This window comes from Suricata suricatta, chromosome 14 (assembly GCF_006229205.1).
Source record: "Suricata suricatta isolate VVHF042 chromosome 14, meerkat_22Aug2017_6uvM2_HiC, whole genome shotgun sequence".
In the NCBI taxonomy this organism is placed as follows: Eukaryota; Metazoa; Chordata; class Mammalia; order Carnivora; family Herpestidae; genus Suricata; species Suricata suricatta.
In genome coordinates, this window is record NC_043713.1 from 24,520,677 (window position 1) to 24,535,003 (window position 14,327).

Sequence of the window (14,327 nt, forward strand, 5' to 3'; positions counted from 1 at the left end):
AAGGATTCACAACTTTGTAACACTGAGTCTTCCTATCCAAGAACACGGTATGTCTTTTCATTTATTCAAGTCTTCTTTAGTGTTTAAAAATTTTCTTCATATAGGTCAGGCATATATTTGGAAGGCTTTCCCAAAGCATTTTATCTTTTCGGTTGCCATTGAAAATAGGAGCTTTTCTTAGATGTATTTTGTAGTTTCAGTTGGTCAATTTCCAATACCTCTATTTAACATATAACAAAGACTGTGTTTTGGACATTTTAGCTAAACCCATATGAATCATACTTGTCAACCACATCCTCTTTAAGCATGAAATACACATCCGACCTTATGTCTCTTTCCTATTTCTGGCAAATAATCTTCAGGCAACTGCTGATATAAAGATCCCAAAAGCTTCAACAAAATGCCTGCAGATGCCCCAAAGCATGTGGGGCCACAGTTACCTAATCACAAATATTTATCACAAATGTCCACACTGTGCCCTGGTACTTTGCAGGCAGACAATGCACATTACAGGTCTGATGCATCTGCAGGAGAGCTTATTGGAATCATACGTTATGCCTGTGCGAGCCACTTCCTGAGCATTCTCAGATCCAGCAGGGATCCCGAGACACTCCAGGCTCTAAAGTCTTTTTCATATTAATTTATCATTTTCCCCATAAACAGTAATTACTACATACTCACAGAGTATAAGGAAACATAAAGATGACCATAGGGGCACCTGGGTGCCTCAGTCGGTTAAATGTCTGACTTCGGCTCAGGTCATGATCTCGCAGTTTGTGGGTTCAAGCCCCTCATCGGGCTCTGTGCTGACAGCGCAGAGCCTGGAGCCTGCTTCACATTCTGTGTCCCCCCGTCCCCCCAGCCCCCTGCCTGCCCCTCCCCTGCTCATGCTCTGTCTCTCTCTCAAAAATAAATAAACATTAAACATCAAAAAAAGAAAGACGAGCATAAAAACGCATCTAAAATCCCTACCACCCAGAGGTAACCACTAGTTTCTTCTTTCCTTACAAATACACCAGTACGCAGAGTCCAAAATTGAGATCACCCTGGATAAATGGGTTTGAATCTTCTTTCTTATGAGCATTTTGCCATACATGTCATTCTATATTTTTCAAAAACAGGCCTTTAAACGGCTACGTGGTGTTTCTTAACAGATATTCTATAATCTCTTTACTCATTCTACCATTATTTTGCTCTTAGGTTGTTTTTAGTTAAAAAAAAAAAAGGACTTAAGTCAACAGTCTTGTACAAACATCTTTGCTGTCTTTTCTGATTATGTGCTTTGGACACATTCCTAGATGGATGACTGAGTCATAAATTAGGAATATTTTTCTAAATTGCGGTAAAATATACATAACATAAAATTTACCATCTTGGCCATTTTTAAGTATACGGTTCAGCAGCTTTAAGTACATTCACACTGCTGTGCAACCATCACCCTGCTTCACCTCTAGAACTTCCCTCGGCTTGCAAAACTGCAACTCTGTATCCATTAAATACTAAGGCTTCTTTCTCTTCTCTTCCCAGCCCCTGACACTTCTCTTCTACTTTCTGTTTATGAACTTGGCTACTCTAGGTACTTGAGGTAAGTGAAGTCACAGAGTATTTGTACTTTTGTGACGTGCATATTTCATGTAGTATAAAGTGTTTAAGATTCACCCATGCTGTAGGCTGTGTCAGAAAATGTCCTCCCTTCATTGTGTATAGAGACCAATTTGTTTATTGATAGGAACATGTTTAAGGCTCTGAATTCAAATTATCTATGGCTGTTCAGAAAGATCACACCAACTTACCTGTCTGCCAGGATTGTATGAAATTAAAATTCTGAAGCTTGCACACCTAACTGTATTGTAGTAACTCGTGGTCTAATTTGTTCGTATTGTACCTACACAGAATTTTCTGCATTTAGACGTAGGTAGCACCCTGTTTCTGCAAAGGGACTCCCAAAGGGACGCTCCTCCAAGTGTGTGTGTGTGTGTGCGTATACGATATACATATACATACGTATTGCTGAAGATAAACATATTTAGTATTTGTCAAAGAATAAAGGAGCTGTTTCATAGTTTGGATCAGGGCATCAGAATCTAAATGCCCAAACCGGCATTTGTCAGATTTTGACCACCCTGGTTTCCATTCTTTTAACCCTGATTCAATTTTTGTGTCTACCAAAGATTTTATTTGGGAGAAAACATCTGGAATTGGTACAGTGTGTCAAACTTTTCAAGAAGCATCGCTTACATATCAGCTAGCTTCTATAAGTTCCCTAGGAGGCGGACAGGGTCATATTATCAATCACACGGGTGTAGACACAGATTCCGAGAGAGAAGGGGTACTGCCTCCTGGGTGTCGTATAGTTGATGTTTGAGGACCCGAAGACTCAAGCTCCTAACTCCTCACCCCTGTATACTTACTCTCTGTCCCTTCACCGACTCCCAACTCGCTTCTGCTGTAGTGGGTCTATGTGCTGCTCCCGCTTTTTCACTTGGCATGCCAACGGCCCTGGGTTGTCCAGGAATGTACTTTCTTGGAGAGGAAAGGAAATAGATATTTTAGCTACACACTGTGCTTGCCAGATACCTAATAGGGACACTCAATAAATATTAATTAAAGAATGCAGCCGCACTGGCTTATGTGCTGGCCAGATCCTTTAAAGTGTCAAGAATCTTCCATGAGAGATGGAGTGTTGGGCTGCAAGGCTGTGTGGAGGCAGAGAGAACAGTGAAGTTCTGGAGTATTGGAGCGTATTCTCTCGGAAGATGAAAATACCCTATGGTGGCGGAGGGGGGTGGGGGTGGGGTGGGGGTGCCCTATCCATCACCGGGAAAGAAGGAGAAAGAGAACACGTATTCGTTGAGTGTCTTCTGGCACCTGAATTTTCCCAGCTGAGCTCTAGTACTTCTGTATCTCTCAAGCCCGTGGAGGACATTGGGAGATAGCTGGCTGGGGTTAAGGGTGAGTGTAGTTTGTTGCGGGGTGGAGGGAGGTGGGTGGGAAATGGAATGCGCGTACCCACCCTCCTCTGGCATCCTGAAGAATTTACTACTCCTACAGTAGGTGCCTGTTCAGTGTGTCTGGCTGGACAGAGAACCGGCAGGAGTCTACGTGGGTAAGCAGTTCTGGGCACACAGGAAATTGTTGGAGCCTCTCCTCTGGTCCGGGTCCACAGTGGCTCCCAGAAGACAGAGCTGGTGTTCCTTGGGGCCCAGGATCACGGGAGAGGAAACAGCCAGGCTGGGAACAGAGGGTTGAAGCAGAGGCCTGGGCGAGGAACCCTTGGGGAACCATTGGTCAGGAGAGCTACTGCCCAGCAGACCAGGATGCCAGGTAGGGGCGTCCCCCTCAGCCCGAGGAGGGCCAGAGAGGGGGATCTCTAACCCCACCCACTGCCCGAGACAATCCTCTCTTTGCATCAGGATCTGTTAGATGTCAGAGCCCATGCAAGAAACCTGGGGTCCTCTGGAAGGCCAGAGCCCACCCAACGGTTTAGGACCCTGGGGCTTTTACAAGTGAGCCTCAATCCGTTTTCTTAGGCCTCTTTTTGCAGTTTTTCTTTTGTTTTCTTTCTTACAAAGTAAAGTGAGTGTGCTTGTGCAATTTGAAACAAACAATCAACTCCAGATTATTTTGGTTGTAGAGAGTTTCTTCACCGTCTACACCACGAAATTGTATTTAATTGCTCTTGTCAGTTCAAGAGAAAGAGGGAGGGACCTGAGCTGTATATGTGTATATATAGCCAGGAAAGAATAACAAATTTACTACACAAATGCATCTAGCAGTGATCCCACAAATGTACTGTTTACTGGTCGACCAGTATTAGTGCGTGGGTGTTCAACACTATTCAGTATTGGGCTCAGAAAGGCCTGATTAGAGTTTCTTCTTACATCATGATTCTGTAGCTCCATCTCTACGGTGCTCTGGGACATTGGTTAACTCATTTGATTTCAAGACAATTCCATGTTGGTGTTATTATCCCCATTTTATCCATGGGGAAACTGAGGTCTCGGGTGACACAGCCAACCATGACAGACTTGATGGTCGAACCCAGCACTTCTGGTTCCAGTGCTGGGGTGCTTTGCACTTCCCCTGGAACCGTAATTGTCTTCGTTATCTTGCATTTGCCAGAACATTCCATTTAAGAAACAGCTTAGCAGCTTAGCCTGGGTAGCTCTGCATGGACCAGCTTCTCCAGATCTCTCTTTTCTGCAATCCCAATCATTCTTCCCATGCTGCCCCCCCCCCCCCCCAGCCACACGGGCCATCCAGCTGTTCCTGCGTCAGGGTCTGGGCCAAGGCCACCTCCCGGTTCCGGAAATGCCTTACCTGATCTTTACTCCCGCCCAAACACAGATTTCCAAGGGCCACTCTCGGCTCTGCACTAGCCCTGATCCCTCGGTCTAGTTCATGTTTTCCAGAGCTCTTCTGTGTAAGAGTATGTTTCCTATGTTTTCATTTACTTATTATCTCTCTCCTCAAAGAATGCAACACCCCGAGGAAGAGACTGTGTGCCGGGAGCAATACTTGGCACACGGTTGGGGTACAGGAGAACTGGGGTCGTCCAGCCAAGGCAACAGGGCTCTGAGGACTGCGAAAGGTAATCCTGTGAACGGTGAGATACAGATCATGAGTGCCACGTCAGGGTCTGCGAGCCGGGGACGGCCAGGCGGGTTTTTTTTCTGTTTCTTTTTACCTGTACACCTGTCATGTTGTCTTTGAGATACTGGGGACACGTGGGAGTAGAGACCTGGAGATGTAGGGTTAATTGCTTTCTGGACCTGAAGGTGCTTCTGACCAGCTGAGTGATCTTGGACAGTCTGCTGTCCATCTTCCTGGGGGTCCTGGGGGTCACGACAATGCACGTGAAGCTCACAGACAGAAAAAAGGGAGGGATGGAGGGGAGGGCACTGACTCTGACGTCATTGAGAGTTTTCATTATCTCTCAGCCTTGGGGCCACCTTACTCCTCCAGGGCCTCTCTGGGTCTGAGATTCCTCCCTTGGCTTGGGCAGCAATTCATCAACTTTAAGGTTTTGAGCTGAAGGACTCTTTTGATTTGACTGCCAACATTTGATTTTACTAAATAAGTCTGTAAATAAACATCGTCTGTTATCAACCGTTTCATAAAGGATACGGCACATTAATCCCTGATCTGGGAAGGACAGCGGCTCAGAAAAAATGATGGATTCCTCGGTTACTGGTCAGTTGTTTATTCAGCCAGTATTGGTTGAGTTTGGATGACTTACTCTAGAGGTACTGTTGTGCCGAGTTCCTGCCCTCACGGAGCTTACAGTTGGGGCTTAGAGGACAAGCATTAATGGGGGATTAGAATTCAGATGCCTGGGGCTCTGAAGGTGCATTGTGATGGCGGGGTGACCTGATCTCAAAGACAGGGAGCCTGGAAGAGCGGTAGGTGAGCAGAGATGAGCATTTCAGGCTGAGATACAGGATGTGCAGAGGCCCTGGAGTGGAAAGAAGCCACTGAGGTGATGGCAAGGGGGAGGAAGGGCACCAGGTCACCAGGGGCTTGGAGGCCAAGGAAGGGAATTTATCTCTGTTCCAGGGTTTGTAGGAAGACTGCTGAGTGACGGCGTGGTCAGGCCAGCAGAAACCAACCTCAGCAGGGCCTCCGGTGAAGGAAGAGCGGAAATGAGGAAAGCACCGTGTGCCTCAGTCACCCAAGTGTGCCGATGGCTTCTGTTGGTACGCATGGCAGTGGGAGGGCCTGGGGAAAGGCTGATGGGTTGAGAGGTATCTTTGAAGGTAACAGTGTCAAGACTTTGAGGGCTGGTTTGGATGTGAAATGAGGAAGAGAGACCAACTCCCACCGCTGGATGGAGGCAGGCAGGTGGGCTTTCGGAGGGCAGAGTTCTGGAAGAGAAGCAGATTCTGGAAAGAAGATGCCTTTGTTGTACCCACATTTTAATATCGCCCCAAAAAACCAGAGATTACCTGGAAGACCGAAGCACGCATGCAAAAGCAAAGGGCTTTATTACGAACTTAGGCCCGGTCAGCCTAAACTCGGGCTCACAGACTCCAACACACTGGATCCACGTGGAGCGAGCCCCGAACATGGCGGGGCAGGGCCTTTTATGAGTTTGGGAAGGGGGAGTTACAGAAAATTGTGACACAGGTACAGGGGTCCAATCCATATAGCATCACATCATTGACAGTAACTTTAACCAATTACAGAGTGGACCCAGAACCCTCAGGTAGGGCGTGACTAGGACCCTCAGGTAGGGCGAGACTAGTCTTAACCTCCATCTTTAGGCCCGCCCCCAGAAACGTTAATGGTGTTAGCTGGCCTTCAAGGTCAGAGGGGAAACCTGAATCAGACCTGCATCCTTACACCTTGTTTGGAACAAAAGCTTGAGACATCCAAGGGGAGATGTCTGATATGCTGGTGGCCATGTGGGGCCACCCACCTGTTCAAAGCCCAAGTGAGCCTTGTAATTTGGCTCAGTTTCAGGATCTTTGGCCGCAGTGAGGGCTGCTTCTTGAGGGGAGAGGCCTGTGGGGCCAAGGCCTGAGCAGAAGGAAGCCTTGCTTTTCAATTCATGTTCTTTTGTACACTTTGAATTGTGTACCATTATGCACATGTTACCTATTCAAAGGCCAATAAAGTATAAAAAGAGAACCAAAAACATCGAATAATGAAGCACTTGAGAAAACTCAGTACACGTTGCAAACTTGATTCGGGGTGATGATTCCCATGGACGGACTGGAGATGAGGAATTTCGGGGTTCACAACCCTGAAAATCACTGCCGGCTCCAACCTCATGTCACCGCACTTTTCCTATCTTTTCTTATTGAAAGACCAGACGGGAGCACTTCTGAATAAAGGCATATTTCCTGGACCTAGAAAGCCTTCAAAACAAATGTTTATGGGGTTTTGGTGGGGGATCGGGACTGAACTCAGCAGGGCAGCGTCCTGCCCGTGGGTACGTCCATCCCTGTGAAGGTGGACGTCTTCTTACTTCCTCCTCGCCTGTCATAATTACCAACCAAGTTATTCCTAGGACATAGGAAACTATTTTCTGACTCATAGTCCTGCCAGAAAAGAACGAGAAACACTTTTTATTGTGTTCTCTCTCTCTCATTCTAGGAAAACGATTTCCCAGGCTTATTGGGTTGGTTGTTTTTAAACTCGGATGCTGGCCTTCCTTCTCTGACAGCATGCAGCTAGTCCTAGGGAAACCCACACAGAGTCTCAGACAGGAGGGAAATGGCTTCCTTCTTCATCACCCTATCCCTAGGACACTCAACTCCTGGAAAACTTCATTTCCTACTTGGAAGGTTAAGCAAAACGGGCTTACCGGGCGGCCCCGACCTCAGGATCCATGATAATCACTATGATTAGCATCTGTATGCCCCTTTGTTTACATAGTGCTTGTGCCAGCGGCGTGTCCCCGAAACCCCGGAGTGAAGGCTTTGTGCTCCCGGCCTCACACCGGGTCTTGCACACACAAGACGTTGTTAATTCAGTGTTTGTCGTCTGAGCAAAGCAGACAGACTACGGAAGCAGGTTTTTCTAAAAAGGCCTCAAAGCTGGTGAGGGCAGAAAAGTAGATTTTGTTCGGCAACTGGGCTGAGGGTCCCTTCTGCTCCCTTAGGTGCCTGCCAGTAGAAATACCTTTGCTATCACTCATGAGGCCGGGCTCCTTTGGTGGGTCCCAGAACGTGCCAGGACCAGTGTGTGTGGTCACCCTGACTCTACTGCTCTGCTCTAGACATCAGTCACCCCTTCTGCATGCTGCCGGTACTGATTCACTATTACCAGATGTCTCGGCACTTGGATCCTACCCAGCACACACGAGGCAGAACCGAGCACCGAATTCATCTCCTAGTGACTTCTGGAACGGGAAAGATAAAAATGTGGGTGGGAGTAGAGAATCAGAAAAGAGCTAAGGTTAATTTGGTACTCCAATTCGATCAGGAGCTGGGAATCTTTTTTTTTTTTTTTTCTTTTTTTGTAGGAGGGGGACTCTATTTTGAGTGTGGCTTTGTAGCCAGGGGCACAGGAGTGCAAGAGCACCTGGCTGACTGGGTAGAGGTGCGTGGGAGGGTGGGGTCTTGAACAGATCATATTCAGCCACTGCCCACTCTCAAAACCCAAAGGCATAGAAAGAAGCGGTGGTGAAACAAAAGAATTTATTTCCATGAAGCCAACACCCAAAGACAGCGGACTGGCTTCTCAAAGACTGTCTCCCAAGGGCTTAAAATACTTCCAGGTTTATATCAGGAAAATGTGCAGCAAAGGTGGGTGGGTGCGTGCAGGTGGGCAGTGAAGGTCAAGTCCATCAGGGTCTTGGAGTCAATGATGGGTGGGGTCCTGCTGGCTCAGGGCAGTTCTCACTGTTTGAGGGGATATAGTTTCTGTTCCCCATAGGGGATGCTCAGTCCTCAGCGGGTACTGCCTGAGGGTAGGGACCTGCTGGAAAGAGCCCAGCTAGAAAGCTTGAGGTCAAAATGGAGGCAGCTGAGGTCCTCCTTCAGCTTGAGGTTCAGAATGGAGACTCCTGCCTGACGCTTGGACGGTGGGGAATAAGGCCAGGGCTCATCAGGGTGTGTCGGGTTAGGCTCCACATTGATTTTTTTGCTTTGCTGTTTTTAAGATGATTTTTTCCCTTCTTTTTTAGTGCCTGTGGGAATCCTCCAAATCCTATGTCTGTCTGTACTTCAGTGGGGAATAACAATGTTTGTTGTTGGCATTTGAGAGCATTATCTAAGCATTCCCATTGCTGAGCTGCCACAGGCCTACTCCACTGCTGAAGAGGCACCGTTTCCTGACGTGACCCAGTCTGATACAAGGGAGACCCGGCTGCTGATTTGAGAGGGGAAGATCATGGAAATTTCCCCAGTTATTTGAAGAGAGAGTTTTTCTGCAACTATAGACAGTGTAGTGTCTGTCCCGTGAATCCTTTCTACAAAGAAAACTTTATTCTGAAGGAGATGATGCCCTGAACCCCTTTTGCAGAGGTCTCGCGTCCGTCATGCACTACCTGAGGCTTCAGAGTGTTTGGGGATAAAGTTATAAAGTTAAAAATGACAAGCATGGCGCGGTTTTTGAAGAGTTAGCTCCAAGCCGACGGAAAACGACAATGTTTTTCTTTTGTGTTTTTTTCTTCTGAATGTGACCATTCGCCGCCTTGAGCAGCTCTCTGCCTGGTTAGTCGACTCGGTCACCCTAGTGTGAAATATTTCTTTCTTTGAGAAACCTTTCAAGACCCCTTCCAGACAGAATGAATCCCTTGAGTTTCCTTTCTTCGAGTAAGCGCCTCCATTCTTCCTGCCCTGGTGGCTTTGGTCACATTTTGCAAGGGTTTGTTGTTTTTATATTTTATTTTTACGTTTTTATTTATTTTTGAGGGAGAGAGAGCCAGCACGAGCCAGGAAGGGGCAGAGAGAGAGGGAGACACAGAATCTGAAACAGGCTCCAGCCTGTCAGCACAGAGCTGTCAGCACAGAGCCCGAAGCGGGGCTCGAACTCATGAGCTGTGAGATCATGACCTGAGCTGAAGCCGGACTCTCAACCAACTGAGCCATCCAGGCGCCCTGATTGTTTTCATATTTTAAGCTCCCTTCTAGATGATGCCCTTTTTGAGGGTAGACCCTACTTAGTACTATTGGTTTCACAGCCCTCTGCGGTCTCCCCTGTGCCTGGCACCATGCCTTGAACCAATGCTGGTTCACTGAGAATCATGTGACCACATTTCTGTTCCCAAATGCGAAGCTGTCATTTTCTCCAATCGGGCAGGCTCCTTCCTGTGTCTCTGGTCGTCGCGACATTAGTATTTATGAGGTTGTCTGTCCCGGGTTAGGACTTGCACCTGACTGATATCTAGAATGACTTTTGATTAGGACTGGCGTGTTTCCTCACTGACTCCTGCCAGGGTCATGACGAGGCAGCCTCCACCCTTGCCGTCTGGGATGACACATTGGCCTCTGTTGTCATCGGCCTTCCTGTAGTAACTGCCCCACAGAGAGAGAAGCCGTCTACAGCCTCACTTCCACGTGGGACGTTGCCAACTCGTCTCTTTCTACAAGAACATCAGAACAGCAAATTTCGGGAAATGAGAAAAGCAGGCAGGGTTTTCTTGTTGTTTTTAGTTATGTTTTTTAATGTTTTTTTTTTTAATTTATTTTTGATACAGAGAGACCGAGCACGAGAGGGGGAGGGGCAGAGAGCAAAGGAGACACAGAACCGAAAGCAGGCTCCAGGCTCTGAGCTAGATGTCAGCACAGAGCCTGACGCGGGGCTTGAACCCACGAACGTGAGATCTGACCTGAGCCGAAGCCAAAGGTTTAACCGACTGAGCCACCCAGGCGCCCCTCTTGTTGTTTTGAAATCTTGAAATCTGTACATTTTTGAATAAGTAACACATTCACAGGGTGCAAAGTGTGTAAGGGTACAAAAAACTGTATACATCGCAGTTTCCCAGCCTGCTCGGTTCTTCAGTCATCCAGCAGCACACCCTGGAGAAAACTGTATCTGTAGGTGATTGTATATTTGAACAGTCCTGTTGTCCTCGATCTTGGCTTTTTTGGATGTTTCTTGTTCCTTCAGAGCAAGGTTCTTTTCATCCTGCCCCTCCCCCCAGCACCCTGTTCTGAGTTGAGGGCCCTGGACAGCCACCTGGTAAATGTTGTGGATCAGCTGACAGCATGTCTGGACTACAATAATATTTGATGAGCATCTTTATTCGATTGTGAATTAGATGCATTTTCATTCATTTATGTTCTTGGTCTTCTAAGATAAGCCAAGAAGTGCTGATGGTCACATGGGCCTCACTCATGCCCTCTTCCGTTCAGGAACCATCCCTTCCATTTGCAAGGTTGCCAGCCCAGGATGGTTTAGAACTCACTCACACATTTTTCAGGAGACAATTGTGCAAGAAATGTCGATATTTTCCAACACTTTTTTGGCCCCTTCAATGCTTTCTTCTTTTGGCTTCTGCAAGAGCAAATCCTCATCCGTGCCTCACCCCTGTCCTCAGCCCTGCCTCACCCCTGTCCTCAGCACACACACACCCACATGCACTCCGGGGCTTCTCTGCCTCTCTCTTCCCAGAACCACTGAAAACGAAAAATGTACCCAAAGGAAGAAGCCTGGCGTCCTCAGGCGGGTGGTTTCTTTTGTTTGTTTTGTTTTGTTTTGTTTTGGCTTTGGCTGAGGGTAGCTTGTAGGTGTGGCCTTTGCAGATTCTCCTTTGCTCCCTTTTTCTCTCTGATGACAGTTGTAGGGGGTTCACTTGCTAGTCCTCTGCTCCCCTGCCCCCGCACCCCCTTTCCCCCCAGGCAGCTCCCCTTCCTCAACTACTCTGGGATCCTGCTTGCTGGATGCTCCTTGGAGCAACCTTCCTCTGGTTTCCTCCCTCATCTAGAAGCTTTGCCCATGGTCAGTCCAGTGGCAGCCCCCGCCATCCTCCTGGGGCCAGTGGCCAGCAACTAAGTAGCCAGATCTTTAGCTGACTCCATCTTTGTTTGTCAGAACTTTGCTGCAAGTTATTTTGGTCTCCGTGACTGGTGGCTGCACCATGATTAGGGTTTGATTACTATCACCAAAGTGACTAAATGATGAAAATAGAAGCCACAACAGGAAATAAACCACTGCAAATGAGATATTTTATTCCATATTCCCTGCCAGCAAATGATTAGAATCAAACTCATTCACAATAGTTTGGTGAACTCTAAACTTTTTTTTTTTAAAGGATCAGAATAGTTTGCAACTATTGTCAGTCTCCTTTGTGCCTGTGGAGAGGAAAGAAATCCCTTTCTAGGCACACCAGCCAGCCAGGAGTTCCTCCATCGGCTGGCTTCTTTCTTGGAAAGGAAAGGAACAAGAATGCAGCGGGGCGGGGCTGGCTCTCAGGAAGGCTTGGGATGTTAACTGATTCAGGGGATGCCAGGGAGCCATAAAGCAGCACCAATCATTGCTGCTACTTGCCCAGCCTCCCACCCATCATCTACCGAGGGTAGTAAAATGGAGGAGAGCCGTGGACAGAGGGTAAGTTAGAGGTGACGCCTGAATTAAAACACCCACAATTACACTATGTGGGAACATATCTCTGCAAGCATATGCATGCTCTCCTCAGACAAGCTGTGACGTCAGATCCAGCGCCCGAAACACCTACTAAATCTACCTGCCCAGTGTGTGCACTGGGTTCTCATCACAGAGTATTAGTGTCATTTGCTATATGTCTTCAGCTTCTCCATTTAGTCAAGATGTTTAATTGGAATTATGACATTTGTTTTCTCTGTTTATTTATGTCCTTCTTGTCACTTTGCAGCCTAGCTAGCCTCTCTTGAAATGCAAAGATTGTCTAGTGAGGCACAGAGCAGAAAGAGGGAATGGGACCCCGTGAGGGTAGTAAACCTGCCCAGAAAGCTGTTTAATCCCTGCCAAGTATAGGGCTAAATGTGAGGATCACCACTGGTGCAAGGCAGTGAAGGCAGAGCCTCGGCCCAGAATCAGATTTTCTGACTTCTAGCCTGGGATTCTTAATAAGCCTTTCTAAGGTGAGTATATGATGTATTTCCCAGAAATCTTATTTCTGTCTCTTTTGTCTTTCCTGCCTATGATGATGGGATCAACCAGAGCCAAACCTCGTCCATTTCTTCCGGGGCTTTCTTGCTGCTGTCTTTGCAAGTTTGCAAGGTGCTTCTTTACAAAGTTTCACTCACACACACACATACACACACACACATGCAGACACACGTGGTCTCAAGGCCCTTTTCAATAGGCACCATTTTTATTTATAATAAAATTATGACCTTATACAATTGCAGCCATGTGGCCTTACAAAGTAAACATTTAGAATGCCAGCTTCTGCCCTGTCCTACATACATTTCTACACTGCTTGGCATCCCTGTGCCTTACAAGTCAATAAGCTTCAGCGCCCTGGTGCCTGGAGCTGATGGTGTAACCAATGTTGCTGATTTTCTCTCACATTTTTATCTCCAAAGGTGCTTTTTTGTTAGGTCTGGAGGGAGACTTCCAAATGCCCCCTTGCATCCTGTGTTGATTCCTAAATGTTTATTATGCATTTACAACATGTCAGATGCCTCTAAAGTTGCTGGAGGGGAGGGGGCTGAACTGTAAAGCTAAAATTCATCTGTCCCTTTTCCTTTTAAGAAGATATAATTCAGCTGGTATAATGAAAATAGTACATTGCACCTTTTCTTAAGATTCGTCGTTCATCTCATCCCCAATGAGGTTCGATGTCCTTCATCACAATTGTAAATTACTTAAAAATTTTTTTAAAAAATTTCACTGTGAGGTTAGATCACCATGCCAACTAGTGGCCTCGTCAATAGTGACGCGTATATATTTAAATCATTTCTTTTCTCAGCACCACCAGCTTTAACGCATTCTGGTCCTGTGCCCTACCGAGGCCTTACTCATTTCCTTGCGGCAATCGGCCAGCCGCGTCTCTACTCCTGAACCTGGGGTCAGGGGCTAAACTCTATGACCCTGAGCACCTTGAACGTCAAGGGGCCGAGTAAAGCGCAGAAACAGGCGGTGCATGCATATGCATGCCCTAGGCAGGTCTGCTCGGAAAGGTAACCTTCCCGCGCCGGGAGGCGGGGTGCCGGAGGTCTTCCGGGCTCCGGAGGAAACCTGCCGGCGGCGGGCCGCAGAGCCACCCCCCGCCCCCGCCCCCGCCCCCTCTCCCGCCAGGATGCTGCCCCTCGCAGCTCATCAGCCGGCCAAATGCATTCCAGAGCTGTGCACAAGACACACTTCTCCAGGCAGTCCTAGAAACCCGAGCCCGGAGCGGGAGAGGGCGGGAGGGAGCGCGCGGCCGCCGCTGAGGTCACATTCGCGCCGCCTCCCCGCCCTCGGCGGCCCGGCTGTTCCCTACAGCGCACACTTCCCAGGGCCTCGGTCCAGTCCGGTGTAAATGTCTTTTAAAACGGAGACAGCGCTCTCCTCCCCCTTCCCTCCAGCGCGGCCAGGGGATCCGCCGCCAGGGCCTTTAAAACAAAACGAATGAATGAAGTGCAGGGGCGAGCGCGCGCGGGACAGCCGCCGCGCAGCTCCCCGGGTTGGGTCTAAATCGGGCCGCCGACCGGTTCGTTCCGCTTCAAAACCCGCCGCCGAAGCCCGCTCGGCGCCTTTGGGTCTTCCCGTTTCTCCTCTCATCGCGCCAGGTCTCCGTCGATTCTGGGAGCTCCTCAGCTCCCCACCTTTATCCGACCCCCCCGCCCGAGTGGTTCCCCCCTTTGCAGACCGGGGAGGTGGTGGCGGTGGCGGGGGGAGGTGTGGGGGGAGAAATAGCTTTTAGAAACCCGATCTGTTGTTTGCGAAACACAATCGCTTTTTTTTTTTTT

The 14,327-nt window shown here is 48.1% G+C and overlaps 1 long non-coding RNA gene across 1 annotated transcript; it reads left to right on the forward strand.

Annotated features, from left to right (window-relative positions):
* The first annotated feature begins 5,570 nt into the window (after positions 1-5,570).
* Positions 5,571-9,042, forward strand: LOC115278458. Its single transcript, XR_003902898.1, has 2 exons — positions 5,571-5,696; positions 8,633-9,042. It is a non-coding gene; the product is annotated as an uncharacterized LOC115278458 (long non-coding RNA).
* The last annotated feature ends 5,285 nt before the right edge of the window (positions 9,043-14,327 follow it).